We start from the raw sequence: 19,284 nt of genomic DNA, 5'->3' as shown, positions 1-19,284 counted from the left end.
AAATGATATATCAGATAAAGGGTTAATATCCAAAATATATAAAAATACCTATCCAACTAAAAGCCAAAAAACCACAAATAATCTGATTAAAAAATGGGCAGAGGACCTGAATAGACATTTTTCCAAAGAAGACATTCAGATGGCCAAGAGACACATGAAAAGATGCTCAGCACAGTAATCATCAGGGCAATGAAAATCAAAAGCACAATGAGATGTCACCTTACACTTGTCAGAATGGCTAGAATCAAAAAGACAAGAAATAACAAGTGTTGGAGAGGATGTAGAGAAAAGGAAATGCTTGTGCACTATTGGTGGGATTGCGAATTGATACAGCCACTGTGGAAAACAGTATGGAGGTTCCTCAAAAAATTAAAAATGGAAATACCTTATGATCCAGTAATTCCACTACTGGGTATTTACCCAAAGAAAACAAAAACGCTAATTTGAAAAGATATATGCATCTTTATGTTTATTGCACCCTTATTTACAATAGCCAAGATATGAAACCAACCTAAGTGTCCATAGGTAGATGAATAAAGATGTGATATATATACAATGGAATATTACTCAGTCATAAAAGGATGATATATATATCATATATGTGTGCATATATATATATATATATATGGTGGAAAATTACTCAGTCATAAAAATATTACTCAGTCCATTTGTGACAACATTGATGGACCTAGAGGGTATTATACCAGATGAAATCAGTCAGAGGAAGACAAATACCATATGATTTCACTTATATGTAAAATCTAAAAAACAAAAAACAAAAAGCAGAAACAGACCCATAAATACAGAGAACAAACTGATGGCTGCCAGGAGGTGGGGGTTGTGGGGATGGGCAAAATGAGTGAAGTGGTGGGGGGTGAGAGATTAAAAAGTCATGGGGATGAAAGGTACAGCGTAGGGAATTTAGTCAATGGTATAATAGTGTTATATGGTAACAGATGGTAGCTACACTTGTGATAAGCATAGCATAGACTTGTCAAATCACTATGTTGGACACCTAAAACTAATATAACATTGTGTGTCAACTATACTTCAACTAATTTTTTTAAATAAAATAAAATGTGTCTCTTATAGACAGCTCACAGCTGGATCCTGTTTTTTTAACCCATTCCACCAATGTATATCTTTTGATTGGGGAGTTTAATCCTTTTACATTGCCAGAACTTTACAATTTCCACTGTGCTCTTTCCAGCCCAAGGGAGGGAACTAGGAATTGGCCCTGTTATGGACTGAATGTGCCCCTCTCCCTAATTCATATGTTGAATTCCTAACCCCCAAAGCATGGTGTTAGGAGTTGGAACTTTTGGGAGGTAATTAGGTTTAGATTATATAGGTCATATAAGTGGAGACTTCATGATAGAAATAGTGCTCTTATAAGAAAAAGAAGAAACAGCAGAGCTTCCTCTATCCACCGTATGAGGATATAATAAGAAGGCAGCCACTTTCAAGTCAGGAAGAAGACCCTAAACAAAACCCAATTATTCTGGTGACCTGTTCTCAGACTTCTCAGCCTCCAGAATTGTGAGAAATAAATGTCTGTTTTTTAAGCCACCCAGTCTATAGTATTTTGTTATAGCAGTCTGAGCAGACTAAGACAAGCCACTTCCTCCTGACCTGAAGAGAATTGTGCAAGGATGTGAAGGGGCTGAGGCAAAGGTGAATAGAAGCGCCAGGAAATTTACTACCATTCTGTGGCTTTTTTCTTGATTGGGCACTGGCTTGGTTGTTGTAATCTTTAGCTGTTTTCCAGAGTACCTATGAAGTTATTTTAGTCAGTTTGAGGATGTTTATTTGATAATTCGGTAAAGAGAATGAAGCCCAGGAGCTTCCTAGTCCAACATCTTGCACTGAAAATAACCCTCCTCTCCATAATTGAGAATGTTAATCTTGAGAAATAAGGGATAATGTACACTGAATCCAAATATTCATCAGAGTGAATATATTCCTTTCCAAAGTTTTGGAAGTTGATCAGTCATAGTTAATTAATATAATTAATATTTTAATCATGATTTTATAAAAATGCTTAATTTCTAATAATTCATAAATTTGATTCCATAGTTAACCGTGTTCACTGTCAAATATCCTGAAGTATACATGATAAATAGCCAAGTTTCATGCCTAAGTATATATACTACACATATATACAGAGACATTCCTGAGCAGTTACAAAATATGGTTTTGTAATAAGCACTGTGTTTTCTCATATATAACAAATGCATTATTTCCTTGTGCCCAAAATGCAAATTTGCAAATTGCATCCAGGAACTCATCAAATCTGCTAGATGAATTATGTAATTCAATTTGGCAAAATTTTTGCTCACAGTACAAATAGTTTTCTTTGGTTTTCTTGGATTCTGTTCTAAGAAGGAGGTAGCTGGAAAAAAGTGAAAAATTACAGGATATGATTCATAAAAATCCCACATCTTTTTTGTGTGCTTGTACATTCTTTTTTGAGGAAAATTGTTTTTGTCCCACAGCAATGATTTCTCTTCCTTCTCAGTAAGTACTTTTTAGTTGGAAAGATACCCATGTACAATATATCCAAGGTATTCCAAAAGGGGTAGCCAAAATGAGAGGAAGACGCATGCCATTTAGCATCTAGAAGAACGTGTAGCATATTCATTAAATCCCTTTTCACCAGAAAGGAATGTGAAGCCTGAACTTTAACATGGCCACAGTGTGTACTAGAGAGCAAAGAAATGAAACCTCAGCTATGTATATTCCTGCCAAGCATTAGCCCAAATCTTTCACTCTCTGACATGTGACGGGTATCTATTTCCCTGTCATGTTTTGAGAGACAGGAAAATGATGTCCATGTAACCCTATCCTTACTTCTAAGGTTCAGACAAGTGGAACTCACTACTATTCCATCCTCTTCAAATTTGCTACCAACAGTGAGATTAAGCACGCACAACTCAAAGATGGACTACCAGCACTGCATTGTCAGGTAGTTTTCAGAGCGTAGGAACAGCAAATAATTAGGAGTAGTTAAATCTCTGCAGATAGCATAAGTGCTTCTAACTTCCTTTTCTCTTTTGAGGTAGTCTGCAAACTCTTATCATTTTAGGTTTGTGAAAAATGCTTATGGTAGTAACTCTAATTACCCAGAGTGAGGAGCTCTCTTAAGCAGTAGAAGACCAGCGGTTTCAGAAACTAAACATCAATTTCGTGCATATGAAGAATTCATGGAATACCAGAGCTAAACAAAACTATAGAGATTAGATATCCAGGGCTCTCATTTCACAGAAAGAGTCTGAGACCACTTTCAGTACTGTTGGTGTGAAAGGACCAGTTAAAGCATAGCACGTCTGCCACAAAGATAAAGAAAAACCAGATGAAAAATTCTTTTAAATGTACAGATAAATTCACCAAAGCCAGCAAAACCTCCAAGTACCAGTAAGGAAGAAGGCACTGAAAATAAGAGCGGCAGGTGAGAGAGCTGATGCTGCCATGGGCTTGAGATAGGGTCATAGGGATTTGCCAGTGTAAGTTACCCAAGGGCTTATGTTTTAATACCTATACAGAGATGAACACTTGGGACTTCCTGCGGCAAAAAATTGGAACTGAGAAACCCATCCTGCACTCACATGGTCACAATTAGAGAGGATCCTTGAAAGGGTGACCTGCTAAGTGGTAGAGTAGATTAAAAAATATATTTGCCCACAGACAACAGAATGACAAGGAAGCTGTAATTTCTTTGTGGACACTGGGTGGGAAAAAAAGTTTCTCCCGATGATTGGTAAGCTTGCACATAGATTTGAGATTTAAATTCATATTAGTTATTTGGTCAACGAACCTACAAGCAGCAAAATGAATATCAAAATAGTCCTACATGGTAACACCCCTGAGATCCATGCCAGAAGAAAATCAAAAACTGCTCAAGAGGGATATGTCCTCAATCCAGGTAACATGGAATTTCCACAGGTAAAAGCCCACTGAACATGAATTCACAATAAAACATTTTCAAAAGAGTAAATAAACCAATTTAAACAATGCCTGAGTACTTGAGATCATAGAAAACGCTGATAGACACTATAAATTAAGTATGTAGAAAATAATTGAAATGTAAAACAAGAAGTCTGAGCAATAAGAAAACAAGAAATCAGGACAATGGAATATTGAAAAAAAAGTGAGTACGTCTTTTAAAATGAATAATGTGGTCTCTGAATGTTAAACTTCATAGGATGGAAATGCATAAAATTAGACCTGAATGATTTGCGGAGGGCAGCATAAAAAGACAATGTGATGGAAAATGGAAAAGGCAAGTTTATGGACAAAAAGTACAGTGAGGCCTATCAATATGGGTCTAATAAGAGCTACATCCAATGAGAGAGAAGAAGGAAATAGAAGACTGAGGGGGCTACACTCAGTCATAAATAACTTAGAGTACTCAGAAAGAAGAAAGAATTTAATTTTCAGATTTAAGAACAAGTCTCTTGCAGGATAAACACAAAGATCACACCTTCTTACAGAGATGATCTTAATAGATCTAGAGGGAAAAACGAGATTATTTTCAAAGGAAAAATAATTAGACAATTACAGACAACTTGGTAGCTAAAGTAGTGGTAAGACTACAATAAAATGATGTTATCATTGTGCTGAGAAAAATATAATTCGCAACCTAGAATTTTATACTCGGCCAACATATTATTTAAGAGTGAGGCCAAAAAAATACATTTCAGACAGAGAAAGTAGGAGAACATTAATCACTCCAACTCTGAAAGAAGAAAAAAATGGGGTGCAAGCAAAATTATTGAGCAAGAAATTTGGCAAACATAATGAAATCTCAATAATTACTGGCTTACTATGATTATTGTTGTCACAAATAGAAAATATTAATCACTGTATTAAAACAATATTGTTATAAATAAAACCAAGGTTCAGAAACAAAGTGAAATAATAAGACATAAATAAGACATAATAAAATAGTGTATATAGGAATCAACGCAAATTAAGTCTCTTGTATTCTGTCAGGGGAAAGTAGAGATGGATGATTAAGACTAAGTAATATTAAGTCAAGTGGGCATTTCAATAATATAAGTAACCACTAAAATAATAGAAATATAACATATAATTTTCCTAAAATAACAGAAGTATAATGTTTAACTTTCAAAGCTTTAATTAAAGGGAAAAAATAAATTAAGGCCATGAGAAGATAATGAATTTACCCAATATCACAAGCTAGGTTATGGTAGAAATGGGTCTGGAGACCAAAAGTCTGGATTTTCAGTTCTGTATTTTCTTCTCTGGGAATACATCAACCAAACTTGAGAGTAAACAAGATTCATATACTTGGCTGCTTTTAAAATTGTTTCTTAAAGCTCTATATACCTGACTAGGCTTGATCTCAACAGAAAGGACAGTGATTTTATAACAGTTTATAGTATGGGGCTCTATATAGTTTTCCATTCATTTTCCATTGAGCTTAAAGGAGTAGTGACAAGAAGGGACTATTTCCTTATATCTAGCTATTCTTTTATAATATTCACTAATTGCAAAGCAGCGTTTTTGACTGTGTGGGATTGCTAGGTCTTGAGAGAGAGAGACATACATGTAACAATAAAAAAAGAAGAATGCATTTAGTTAAGTATGGGTTGAATTTTAATTTACTTTTTTTTTAAAGATTTTATTTATTCATTTGAGACACAGAGATACAGAGAGAGAGAGAGCATGAGCAGGGAGAGAGGCGGAGGGAGAAGCAGACTCCCCGCTGAGCCAGGAGCCCGATACAGGGCTCGATCCCAGGACTCTGGGATCATGACCTGAGCTGAAGGCAGATGCTTTACCATCTGAGCCACCCAGGCACCCCTGGGCTGAATTTTAAACTGGGGAAATTCAAACTTCAAAGTGGCAGCAAGTTTAATGGCACAGAGACCCTCTATAAATACAGTCTGTTTGATGAGAGTGGTACAGCCTATCAGGATTTGGGGTCTGATGAAAGAACTGAGAGTATCATTTATCAAGATCATTGCTTTAAAAAGTAAAAGAGGTTGGAAATTATGTTTCATTAAAGGGCAAATGAAATAAAGCAGAAATGGTTATTGAAGAACATGATTATCTGGGACTTGCACAGAAATTATAATTAACTGATTTAAAAAAAGAAATAACGACAAAAATGCAAATGTTTACAATTTAGAAAGCAATTTCTAAGGGGATTTTTAGGGTCTCTACAAATTTAATCTTTTTCTAATTCTCAACATTATATACTTTTAATTGAATATTGACATTAGGGTTGGTAGACATTAGGGATGAAAGGGACATTAATAAACGCCTTAAATCATATCGACTCTTTTGATAGATCTTTGCCCAAATCTTCCTGTGAATGTAATTACATATAATTTAGAGAACAAATATTTCTCCTATGTATTCTGTCTGCCTCTATGTCATAATTCGATGGAGAAAGGTGACACTTTGTTTAAAGCCTTAGTATCACACAATTCTAAACCCAAATCTATTCTTTGGTAGTATTTCTTTTGTAGCTATATAAGAGGGAGTTCTCATGAAACTTTCATTTCTTTTATACAGTCATATTGCCAATTTTCTTGTTATTCTCTATGCTATTATGAGAACAATTACCAACATATTGTAGGCATTCAGTGAATGCTGGTTACATTGAGTATAATCGTTTGGATAGCAGTAAAGAAGATAGGCTTTTTTCTGGCAGTTAAGCCTCAATTTCTTTATCTATTAAATTATTCCTCTCAAGGGAGTGTTTTGAGATTTAAATTAGAGCCCAGACTAAGGATTTAATAACTATTAATATATTTATTTTAAAAATAAACAACTAAAATAAATAGCAATGGAGAAAAAGAGAGCACACTAAAAATAGATTCTAAAGGGCAAAAACCTCATTTACAATGGATATAAAGTCTTGATATCTAATCAAATCTTCATAAATGTATAATTAATCAAAAATTAATTTTATTACATCACTAAGTTGATATACTTTATCACATCTTAAGTTTTTAAATCTTAGTCTTTTGGAATGATTTTTTTTGGGGAAAAAGCAAAAAATGTATGTGGGACTCTATCAAATTTTACATGTACTATATAGCTTTTCTTTTTTTAAGATTTTATTTATTTATTTGACGTAGAGAGACAGCAAGAGAGGGAACCCAAGCAGGGGGAGTGGTAGAGGGAGAAGCAGGCTCTCCGCCGAGTAGGGAGCCTGATGGCGGGGCTCGATCCCAGGACCCTGGGGTCATGACCTGAGCTGAAGGCACACGCTTAACGACTGAGCCACCCAGGTGCCCCTATAGCTTTCAATAGTAAGTTAATAGTGCCTTTTCTAAATATAGTAAGGACTCAAAAAATTTGACTTGATCTAAGGTAAATGCAATCTTTATTTTATCTCTAGCTTTTTAAATATTAAAAATGGGAATTCATTCACCTCCTTCTCTGAATCTTGTTCCCCTATTCTATGACATTTGAAAGAGCAACTATCAGTCTTTTCCAAAGTACTTATTAGGATATGTGGGGAATCATCCATTTATGGTCAACTGGAAGGACCATGGGAATTGATATTGATATTACAAAGCTGAGGAGTAACTGCAATATTTGGAAGTACTTTGAGTCAAATAATTCCAAAAGTGTAAGTAGCAAAAGAAATTCTTGAGTCTTCTATTTTTAACTACAAACTAGTTTTTAAAAATAATACACTCATTCTCATTTTTTTACTTATACTCCACATTTTCAATTGCTCTTTTTTCACCATGGAAACTTAAAAGAAACAAAGAACCATGAAGTAACATTTGCCATTTGATAAATCTGATTAAAGCAAAGGTGTTTATCGTTGAAACCGACTCTACCCACCCACTCCATCTCAAGTTTACTTTCTGTTAGACAAAATATTACTCTTTTCCCAGAAAGAATCCAAGCCATTGTCCACTGGAAACAGTTATGTTTTAGACTGTTAAACATTGCAGGGGGTTATATACAAAAATAAGTATTGGTCTTGGAATAGATTTCGAGTTTTTGAAATATGTATTCCAAAGACATCTTAGGGTTATTGGCTAGACTAAAGAAAGATGTTGAAATAGGGGGAAAAACTGTTTTGTAACTTGTACTTACTGTACAAACCTAGCCACAATTACCAAATCCATTTAAGATGATAATTTAATAAAATCATAAGGCTAGCAGAGACTGAGTATATAGTCTATTCTGAACGTTAGTCATAGTTTTATAGTTAAAAAAATGCCTTTGGTATGCCATCTTTGCCATTTGGAGAGAGGACAGACTTTAGAGCTAGATAGATGTAGATAAGGATTTAAGCCTTTCTCTTACTATCTTTAACAATGGGTGAGTAAATGAGTTAATCTTTTTCAGTCTCCATGCCTCGTCTGTAAATGGAAGTAATGATACATGATGTAGAGGTCATGAGATGAATAGTATAATTCTGGTACAATGCTCAGTACAGTAGAGTAACAGGCACGAGTTTGGGCTTAACCAGTGTTAGCTACTATTCTTTATCCTGACCAGCACATTACATTCAAAGAACAACTCTGTCTTAATTGACTTTTCTTCTTTTGTTAATTCTCACATTATAAAGGAGATTTATTTGCAAATAATCCTTTCAGTTTTTGAAAATGGAACAGTATATGTCACAGTAATTTATAATTAATATTTTATTCATTCAACAAATACTTGTCAAATACCTAGTATTCAGAGTCTAATGGTGAACACCAAGGAGGTAGACAAATAAGAACACTTTTATTTCAAACAGCTTTTATTCACACTAGGACTAGAGGAAAATCTAATTCAGTAGAAAACACAAGACAAAGGGGGATCTTTCATCCTCTTTGAAGGAGAATCACAACATTAACAACATTGACAATAATTTGGAACACACCATTGAATTAGCCATTTAATATTTTCAAATACAAAAAAGGAATCAGAAAGAAGGTAAACATTCCATGAGCATGTTAAACAATGGTATTGTTATTAGATATTAATCCTTTATTAGATAATTATTTTTCACATCTGGGAAAACACTGGCAGCACAATTTTAAGAAAAGAAGTTTGGCAACATGTATTTTTCTCAGCAGCTCTGGATGACAGATTTTTGGTGAATGCTAGCCAAAAAAATTAAGGGCAAAACCACTGGTGCACAGAGGACAACAAACTGATCTTATTACAGAAATAGATATCAGACCACAATAGAAAGGACATTTTAATTTTACACAAAGCCAGAAACTCCAGATTATTGGCATACACATCAACAAGCCTGGTCTAAAGTGTTTAATCATGAGAATAATAAATATTGGTTTCTTGCCTGCCCTGCCTACCTTGTTTAGAAATATCAGGATATTTGCTTTCAAATGACACAAACTGATGAGACTATAATCTACAAAATGATCATTCACTTGTAACAGAATGCTTCTTATGCCTAGCAACCACTAAAAGGGCAATTTCATATAACCCAGCTGTTGTGGAAATAGACACTGACATTGCTCCTCCAGAAAAAGTTTGAGAATCTTAAAATTTAGAAAAAGCATATGTAGATTTTTATCTAAAAACAATTTTTTCATCCCCAAAAAAGTGTGATTCCTCCTCAGATCTCAGAATTCCTAATTCCTCAGTTGTCCTTTTACTTTGTTTCTACTCAATTTTAAGTTAATAAAAGCAATAGCCTGAAATTGCTGCAAGATATCAAGTGTCATAAAATGCCAACTCTAAGAAAGGGCACTGAAATGAAGCCTAAAGGACACGACTACATTGTCCCACAAAACATTTGACCCTCCTTATTTTATTTGATGTTGCAACATTTGCCTCTAATGTGCCTAAGGCCCAAACAGAAAAATAAAAGAACTCCAATTTTCTTTGAATAGTCTGGAAATAATATCTTATTTCCAAATTATATTGATTTAAAATTACTCTTCTGCCATTTTTTCTTCAGGTTAGGGTTTATGCTTCTGAGTTTGACTCACAAAGGCATCATCCAAAGGGCAAGAAAAGTATATGTACAATCACCTTTGTGTGATAATAGTACAACACAATTGGCAGTACCAAGAATGGTGGAAAACTGTATTTGAGACCAAAAGAAAAATTCTGTATTAATAAAACAAAGTATCAGGTCCAAACTTGTAGGCCAAAAGACAATAACTGGATCTATCTTTTAAAATAAGAACAGTAAAAAAAGTCAAGTGGTTCTTGAGAAGGAAGAGATAAAAAGGAAGATAAAGAGTATCTACTAGAGTTTATATAAATTGGCATGAATCAAAATATACCTAGTAGTGTTCATAAGATAAGTTGCCAAGGTTTTTTCTACCTAGGAAATATAGAGATTTAAGAAATTACTCTGATAGTTTAGATATGGCAATTTGGTATTGGCAGTTGGACAAGGGAAGGAGAGAAAGGTGGAAAATAAATTATTGGTTAGAAAGACTGGCACTGTATGGTGGATTCACCACGTCTTTGCTAGAAGTTCCAGTTTGAGAATGAAAATGGTTTGAGAAATTGTTACACTCCTATTACTCTGTTACTGAAATCAAGTCCAAAAAACCCCAGATCAATAGTCTAAGTGTAAATTGTCTGACCCAGCAATTTCCAGCATATTATAGCTGACTCAGTTGTTGCATAAACCATTATATAAAACCAGCCATGCATTTCATAAAAAAAAAAGAGACTGTAGCTGATTTGGAGAAATCAAGTTTTAGAGTCCTGTATGAGTATACCATGTTCATCTAAAAAATTTATACTCTGGACCACATAACAAGCCTGCTTTGTTTCATGAAGCATTTGATGGAATAAAAGCAAGGAGGCAAGAGCTATGATTTTCAATGTAAATATGACTAGGAAAAGAAGCCACACATAGGCACTTACATATTTCAGTGATGGTGTTGATTCAGGTGATGTAATACTCATAATACTTCATTCAAAAGTCAGTAAATAGTATAAAATACTGCTGGAGACCAAAATATAATTGTGTCCTCTGGGAACAGAAAAGATACCTGATGAAGATCATGACCATGTTGATGATCAGTTTTGAAGACAACAATAAAATGCCTCCATTTCTTAGCTTAGATCATCTGGTTTTCATTTCTTTTGGAGGTGAAAATGCCCTCTTTATGGAATAGTTGAACAGGTGTTGTTCCCTACTTCTTCTTCTTCTTTTTTTTTTAATTTCCTCAGCAAGCCAAGTGATTTCATTCCTGACGTGGGAAAAGAATGTTAAGATAGATACTGCTAGAAATGACAATGTCAAATTCTGACAGAGTGATTATTTCAAGCTCAGAATGAATTGCTTTTAAGACAGAAACCTTTGGTTTGTTTGTTTTGTGGCTATTAGACATTTAATACTTTCACTGAGACAAATTGAGTGCAAACTTTCAAAAGAAAAACAGCAAGAAATATTTAAATAAACCATCCTAAACATAGATGCTGGCATAAAAAATAAGTATAAAAGTGCTGATTGAAGAGAAATTTTCTCCCAGGAGACTTTCCACATGTTCATTCTATTTTACTTCCACATGGAGTCTGTGAAGAAACCCAGTAAATCCACAAAGCTTTATGAATGACCTTTGGAAATAAAACAGTACTAAACTGTTAGGAGACCAGTCCTATAGTTTCTGAAATTGTATGAGGAAACGTCCTGCTTTCAAACCCACCATGTTTTTTTTTGTTTGTTTGTTTTTGGATTTTTTTAGAGTTTTAAGTAACCTTTACACCCAATTGGGGCTTGAACTTACAACCCCAAGATCAAGGTTTGCACACTCTACTATCTGAGCCAGCCAGGTACCTCTGGTATCCTCAGTGAGTATGTGAAAGTTTTGCAAAGGGTTATAGTCAAAACTGAAGGCAAGATTTCAATTCTTGTGATTGGTAATGGAAAATGTGATTTGTAATAGTTTTTCATGAGTATCTCTGTTTTCTCCAAAAGTGGATTTCTATCTCTAATATCGATGTTGTAAATTTGTTAAAAATGTCTTAAAATACTTCATCTCAAAATCTTCTTCCTATTTACTAAGCAATAATTAAATAACCTCAATTACCATTTGAAGTCCATTTTACTTATTATCCTAATAAAATTGTCTGTTTTTCAATTTTATATGCAATCCCGGATTGTACTATATTATAAATTGAGAAAATTAATTTTCTTTTTGTACTTATTATCAAAACTTATTAAGCCCTAGGATTGTTTATTAATTGATTTCTAAAAAGTCATCATTTATATTCATCATGTATGAGCTATGAGACTGTGAGAAAGCTTATGTATTTAACCTTCAAAGTATGGATCAGAAAGATATATTATTGATAATGTTCAGAGAATTCTAATAACCTCCTACTATTATGAGTAATAAAAATTAAATGTGTAAGTGAAGAAAACTATTACCAAGTGAAACCACCCTTTTAAAAAGTGCTGGTCTATTTCAAAAGAAGCGTTGATATTCTCCAAAAGCCTCCATTCTGTCCCTGAGGGCTATACTACAGCTTTTAACGGTATAATCAAAAAGCACTGGCATTCTGTTCTTACAACTACATTCAGCTGTGATTAATCCTCTCCATAGTTTATCTGCCTCTTGGTGTATCCTAAAGACCCTAACTGCAACCAATTTGGTACAGTATCACATGGGAGGATGTGTGATTAACTCATTAATGTGTCTGTTTTAAATCTAAAGAACCATGGAGATGTCCTAGTGATTTGGCTTTATCAGTTTGATGGCTGTGTATAGCAGGTATGTGGCAAAATTATTATAGGAAACTTCAGTAAATTAGTATGATTGCACTATACTGTTTCATTTTATTATTCAATATCTAAAAAAATATCTGGGAGGACTAAAAGTAATAACAGAGATTTGTTACTATGAAGTTGATTTTTAAAAGTCACAATTACGTTTCCAATTAAAATATGATATAACTTTCCTTGTTAAGGGGGTGGTGTCTTTTTTTTCCCTTTGGCTTCACTATTTGGTTTTCTGTAAGTAAGTCTCCTCAAACAATTACAGAAAATAGCAAGAGCTAGCAAATATGATTGGCATGAATTTCTCTGAAAATATTAATTTTTTTCAAAAATTCATTACTATTGTGAATCTAGATTGACCTTACCCTTACACAATAAAACTAATTTTTACCTAATACTGAGTTACATTCCATTTCAGATTTCCTATTTCAAAGGGTATCTCAAATTTCTAAGATGTTAAACTAAGTATTGAGCCATTTTTGTATATGTAGTAAAAGTCTTTAAAATTAAAATGGTAATCCTAAAAAAACTAAATGCATGAAAAATATGGTCTGACTATATAACAAAAAGGAGTTATATAATTCTACTTGAGTGAGATCTTTCATCTTTGATTTACAGGTTAGAGTCCTCTTTAACTAAAACCATATTGTTCTATATCTTTCATATCATGGCCTTCCCTAAAACCTTGTTTTAATTAAAGTTTCTTTTAGATTTCTGAATAAAAGCATGACAATCTTCACTTATGGCTTTAATATATCCTTTGAGTTAGGAAAATATATAAAAAGAAACATCAACTCTTTCAAAAGCATTGTCTGATATTAAATACTGCGAGGTACTCTACATCAATGTCTTTAGGTGTTTGAGTTATACATTGAAATAAAATTTTGGGAGGTAGGGGCATAACCTAGTTCTATTTAGTAAACCACTTTTAATCTCAGAAATAAATGTCCTTTATTTTTAGCCTTTGACATTAAGGCAACATGTGTAAAGTTTAAATTTGTGGTTTTGTGTATGTTTTTTCCACAGGAAGGCACAACTTCAAGGTTAACACAATTCAAGGTGACCTCAAATAGGCAATGCCTTCATTAACACATTTTGAAGATCTAGAAAATTCAGTGATACTGCTTCACCTCAATGCTGTCACCGCTAAAAGAACACATCCTGCCAAGCAACTGTGTTAACCTGAACAGTAAAAAATAAAATAAATGAAATACTCAAAGCTCCTGAGTAATTGGGGAGATTGTAGGTAATCTTTAGCTTTTCTATAAGGAAGGAATAATGAAAGGTAAGAAGAAAGGATGTGATGGAGGAAATAAGATGAAAAGTGAGAACTAAGTTCTTGAGAGATTTGGAAAAAATTAAGACCATCCTCGGTGGAACATATGCTTGAAACTATTATCAGAGCAAGGGATGTATGAGGGGGATGGGAGGCCTCATCCTCAATACAGTTGCAAATCTCCCATGTGTGAGAATACACAGAGGGATGTTAGTGAAATAGGGTTATTTTTTTCAAAAACTGTGACATAAAATATTGCACCATTACATACAGTATGAGGTTCCTTTGGCATTTGGACTTTGAGATATAGCATGGTTTATTCTACTGAAAAAAGCCTCATCCCAGTTCCTCCATCCTGAACTCTTACTAGCAAGAGTTGAACAATGTGTTAAACCAAAGGCCAAAAAACAAACAAAACAAAACAACAATATGTCGGGAACTGCTATCCGTTCATAGTTGAAAGCAAATCCTATAAACAATTTAAGACTGACAAAAATTACCCAATAAGAAACTGATCAGAATGTCAGGAATGAGTATTTCTCAGGTTTTGCCCAAAATTTCACTGGCTGTCATAGCATCCATAATAATTAATAGTATCTAATGCTGTACTGGATGTCATTAGTTCATACTTTGGGCCTGGGAGTGGGTCACCCAGCATATTAAAAGTATGCTGGAAGTAGTTTCTTCCAACCGTGATTTACTGTAACTTTAGAATCACAGCCGTTCCGTTTTAGGAATCTTTAATGCCCTTTCAAGTCCATCCAAAGAACAAGTGAAGCTGCTGTTCAGAATTTTGTGCCCAGTGTTTATGTTACACCGAATCTGTGCCACCCAGGCAGCAGACAAGGCATGTCTGAGGGTGCTGGGTGGGGGGGATACACAATGATGTCACACACAGGAAATATGGGGGTGGGGGGCTTGGCACTTCACAAGGCTGGCTCCTCTTCCATAGGCTCACCAGCAGTTCTGTAAAAATAAACAGGCAATCAGAATACGGCATAAGAGTACACAATGACATTGTAGATTTTCATGCATAATCAAAGCTGATTTTTCAGCTCTCTCTGATGTTTATTTGTGTTATTCAGTTATCCATAAATAGAGTTTCTTTCCTAGGAAGTATAAACAAATGTCAAGTGGAAAAACATTTTAGATCCAAGCAATCACTGGAAATGTTCCTGTTTATATTAAAACATGTCAAAATATTTTATAATTCTAAATTCTGAAATGTACATGTTTTGTGTCTAGTACAGTCCAATAATTTATTGAAAAAATTAACTACAATATTTTATTTTAGGAGCAATCACAATGATTTCCTATGGAACCAGTTTGCTAATGAGAGCAAAGGACCCAGCTCGCTTCTGGAGGAGACTCACCAGGGCTCTAGTTTTTGCTTCTGTTTTTTCATAACTGGATTGGCTGCCTGCCGGAGGCATTTCAAATCAAATTCTGAATTTGATTAGCAAATCGCTGCTACAGACCCAACGTTTTTACAAGAAATGCTCTATAGTAGTGTGTAAATAGTTTTTATTCGGCATCATCTGTGGGGTGTTCTGCTCAGGCAAAACCAAAACTAATTGCTTGAAAATTTATACTTGATATTTAAACTTAATTTAGTAACACTCTGAGGGTGTTTTAAGACAAACTTTTAGAATGATTATTTTTTTAAAGATTTTATTTATTTATTTGACAGCGAGAGAGAGAACACAAGCAGGGGGAGCAGCAGAGGGAGAGGGAGAAGCAGGCTCCTTGCTAAGCAGGGAGCCCGATGCGGGGCTCGATCCCAGGACCCCGGGATCATGACCTGAGCCGAAGGCAGATGCTTAACGACTGAGCCACCCAGGTGCCCCAAACTTTTAGAATGATTTTTAATTTAGTCAAAGGGACAGATTGTAGCAGAAATCCAAATACATGAAGTAGTTGGATTGTCGAGGGAAGAAAAGTGGGATTTGAGATGCCAAGAGAATTGAGTTTGAATCTGAGCTCTAGGATTTGCTAATGTTGCAATTGCTAATGTTGTAACTACACTTCCATGAAGCGGTGGTTTCAGGTTCAAAACGCTGGGAAAAAATGTTCCTAACAGAATTAATGAAGGTTAAGGAAAAAAAAAGGAGATAAAATTGACTTGTAAATAATAAACACTATGAGACATTACATATTTAATATTTTGGATTTGTCCCTTTGTCATCTAACACATACATAATATTGTGTGAATGGCACAAAGATACAGAGTTATGCCTATGCTACCACAGGAAACTAAGGAAACACAATATTTGGGTGATGGTTCTCTTTGGGTGGTGGAATAATAGATAGGTGGTTTTCATTTTCTTTTTCATATAGTTTATATTTGCCAGTATTCTATAATGAGTTACTTTCATATTAGAAAAAAATGCCATGTTTAAAACATGGCTGTTTATGAAGACTAGTTAGCTATGTTTTTTTATAGATTTATAGGGAAAAAAAGCCAAGATTTCTATGTATCTATAAGTAGTTGCCATTTTAACTTAGTGTTTTTGTAATAAATTTAAAATATTGAAATAGGTTTTATCCATGAGATGGTAATAAAAAGGATTTTAATGGATCCTCTAAAGAATGAAAAATATCAGTTATTCATTATTTAACATTACCCAAATGAGGGAGTTCCAAATGAGTCTACGTGGAGCACAAAAAAAAAAAAAATCCTTTCTTACGAAGTTATAGCCTGACCAAGAGTATACTGGATAAGGAAGCTGTGAGAAAGTGTTTAGAGTTGCCATATAAGATAAAAGCTATTTAAATGAGTCATACTCTATTAAAATCTTTCCAAACTAAAATTATCAGCATTCTGAGAAGAAAATTCTTAAAGAAAACATTTAAGTAGCTAATTAATATGTGACATGCAAACTTATTTACATCTAAGAATATGTGGATAATATAGGTGTAGAATCCTCAAACTAGGTACTCTAATGGAGACTGAGTTTTCTTAAATTTTTCCAGCTTTGAGATCCAACTGATATACATTATATAAATTTAAGGTGTAAAATGTGATGATTTGATACACATATATATTATAAAATGTTTACCACAAAAACACATCTTTCACCTAAGTACCATTCTTTTTGTTGTTGTTATGGTAAGAACATTCAAGATTTAATCTCATAGCAACTTTCATGCATACAATACAATATTGTTAACTATAGTCACCTTGCCTTACATTAGATCCCTGGAATTTATTCATCTTTTAACTGAAAGTTTGTATACTTTGACCAACATTGCCCTATTGCCCCCAACTCCCAGCTCCTGGTAACTATCTAGTCTCTCTTTCTGTAAGTTCAACATGGGCCTTTTGCAGTTTTATTGAGAAATACTTGACATATATCATTGTATAAGTTTAAGGTGGTTTGATTTACATTTATTGTGAAATGATTATCATAATAGGTTTAGTTAACATCCATCATCTTATATACATATCGAGGTCAATGTTTTTAGATTTTACATATAAGTGAGCTCATACAGATAAGTATTTGTCTTTCTCTGTGTGCCTTATGTCACTTAGCATAATGCCCTCAGGTTCACCCATGTTGAATCTTCTCTTTTATGGCTGAATAATATTAATATTCCGCTGGCAGTTTATACCACCTTTTCTTCATCCATTCATCCATCAATGGAAAGAGAGGTTTAGGTCGTTTCCTTGTCTTGGCTATAGTGAGTAGTGCAATGAACATGAGCATACAGATATCTCTTCAAGATAGTGATTTTTGTTTCCTTTGGATAAATACCCAGAAGGTAGACTGCTGTATAACATGGTAGTTCTACTTTGAATTTCTTGAGGAAACTCCATCACTAACATTTGTTATCCCTTGTCTTTTTTATGCTAGCCATTTTAACTGATGTAAAATGGTGTCTCATTGTGGTTTTGATTCGCATTTCCCTACTGATTAGGGATACTGAACATCTTTTCATATACCTGTTGGCCATGTCTTCTTTAGAAAAATATCTGTTCTGGTCCTTTGTCCATTTTATTAATCCAATTATTATTTTTGTCCATTTTTTAAAGATTTTATTTATTTGACAGAGAGAGACACAGCAAGAGAGGGAACACAAGCAGGGGGAGTGGGAGAGGGAGAAGCAGGCTTCCTGCCGAGCAGGAGACCGACGCGGGGCTTGATCCCAGGACCCTGGGATCATGACCTGAGCTGAAGGCAGACACCTAATGACTGAGCCATCCAGGTGCCCCTTTTGTCCATTTTTTAATCAAATTATTATTTTTTGCTATTGAATTGTATGAGTTCCATATGTATTTTGAATATCAACCCCTTATATACGTATCATGGTTTACAAATACATCATATATCACATACATACATGGTTTGCAAATATGTTCTATTTCATAGGTTGCCTTTTCATTTTGTTGATTGTTTCTTTTGGTGTGAAGTTTTTAGGTTGATGTAGTTACACATGTTTATTTTTGCTTTTGTTGCTTTTTCTTCTTTTTGTCATATCCAAAAAATCATGGCAAAACCAAAATCAAGCTTTTCCCCTATGTTTTCTTCTAAACTATAACTATGTTTATAGTTTCAGGTCTTACAGTTAAGGCTTCAGTCCATTTTGAGTTAATTTTTGTGAGTGGTGTAAGATAGGGTCCAACTTCATTCTTTGCAGGTGAATATCCAGTTTTCTCAATCCCATTTACTGAAGAGATTGTTTCCCCACTGAATATCCTTGGTTCCCTTGGTAGGTATTAGTTGACGATATAAATGAGGGTTTATTGCTGGGCTGTCAGTTCTGTTCCATTGGTCTACGTGTCTGGTTTTATGACAGTGCCATACTGTTTTGATTACTGTGGCTTTGTAATACAGTTTTAACTCAGGATGTGGGATGCCTTTGTTCTTTTTCAATATTACTTTAGCTATTCAGGGTCTTTTTAAATTCCATATGAATTTTTTCATATTATTAAATTTTAATTTAATTATTAAAAATTATTTTTGTCGAAAATGCCATTGGAATTCTGATAGGAATTGCTTACTTCCAGTACTGTGCTGAATAGGAGTAGTGAGATCAGGTACCCTTGTCTTGTTTCTGATCTTAGAGGGACAGTATTCAACTTTTTACTGTTGAGTATGATGTTAGCTTTGGGCATGTCATATATGGCCTTCACTATGTTAAGGTATGTTCCTTTTATATCTAATTTCTTAAGAGTTTTTATTATGAAAAGATATTAAATGTCAGTTGCTTTCTCTGTCATTGAGAGGATCATATGATTTTTATCTTTCATTCTAGTAATGTGGTGTATCGCAGTGATTGATTTATACACATTGAACCATCTCGGGGATAA

The 19,284-nt window shown here is 34.2% G+C and overlaps 1 protein-coding gene across 5 annotated transcripts in view; it reads right to left on the bottom strand.

Moving 5' to 3' along the window:
• Nucleotides 1-13,255: 13,255 nt before the first annotated feature.
• Nucleotides 13,256-19,284, bottom strand: part of HDAC9 (histone deacetylase 9) — a 733,933-nt gene continuing 727,904 nt past the window's right edge. For all 5 annotated transcript variants that reach the window (XM_088018628.1, XM_088018630.1, XM_088018632.1 and 2 more), the window contains one exon: nucleotides 13,256-14,939. The gene's annotated coding sequence lies outside the window, so the exon portion shown is untranslated. The remainder of the gene's footprint in view (nucleotides 14,940-19,284) is intronic.

Source organism: Eumetopias jubatus, unplaced genomic scaffold (assembly GCF_037043125.1).
Source record: "Eumetopias jubatus isolate StellerSeaLion01/CBP00866 unplaced genomic scaffold, mEumJub1_p1.0 scaffold_14, whole genome shotgun sequence".
Taxonomy (NCBI): domain Eukaryota; kingdom Metazoa; phylum Chordata; class Mammalia; order Carnivora; family Otariidae; genus Eumetopias; species Eumetopias jubatus.
Note: the sequence above shows the minus strand (reverse complement) of the source record. Positions and strands in the feature narration are given on the sequence as shown.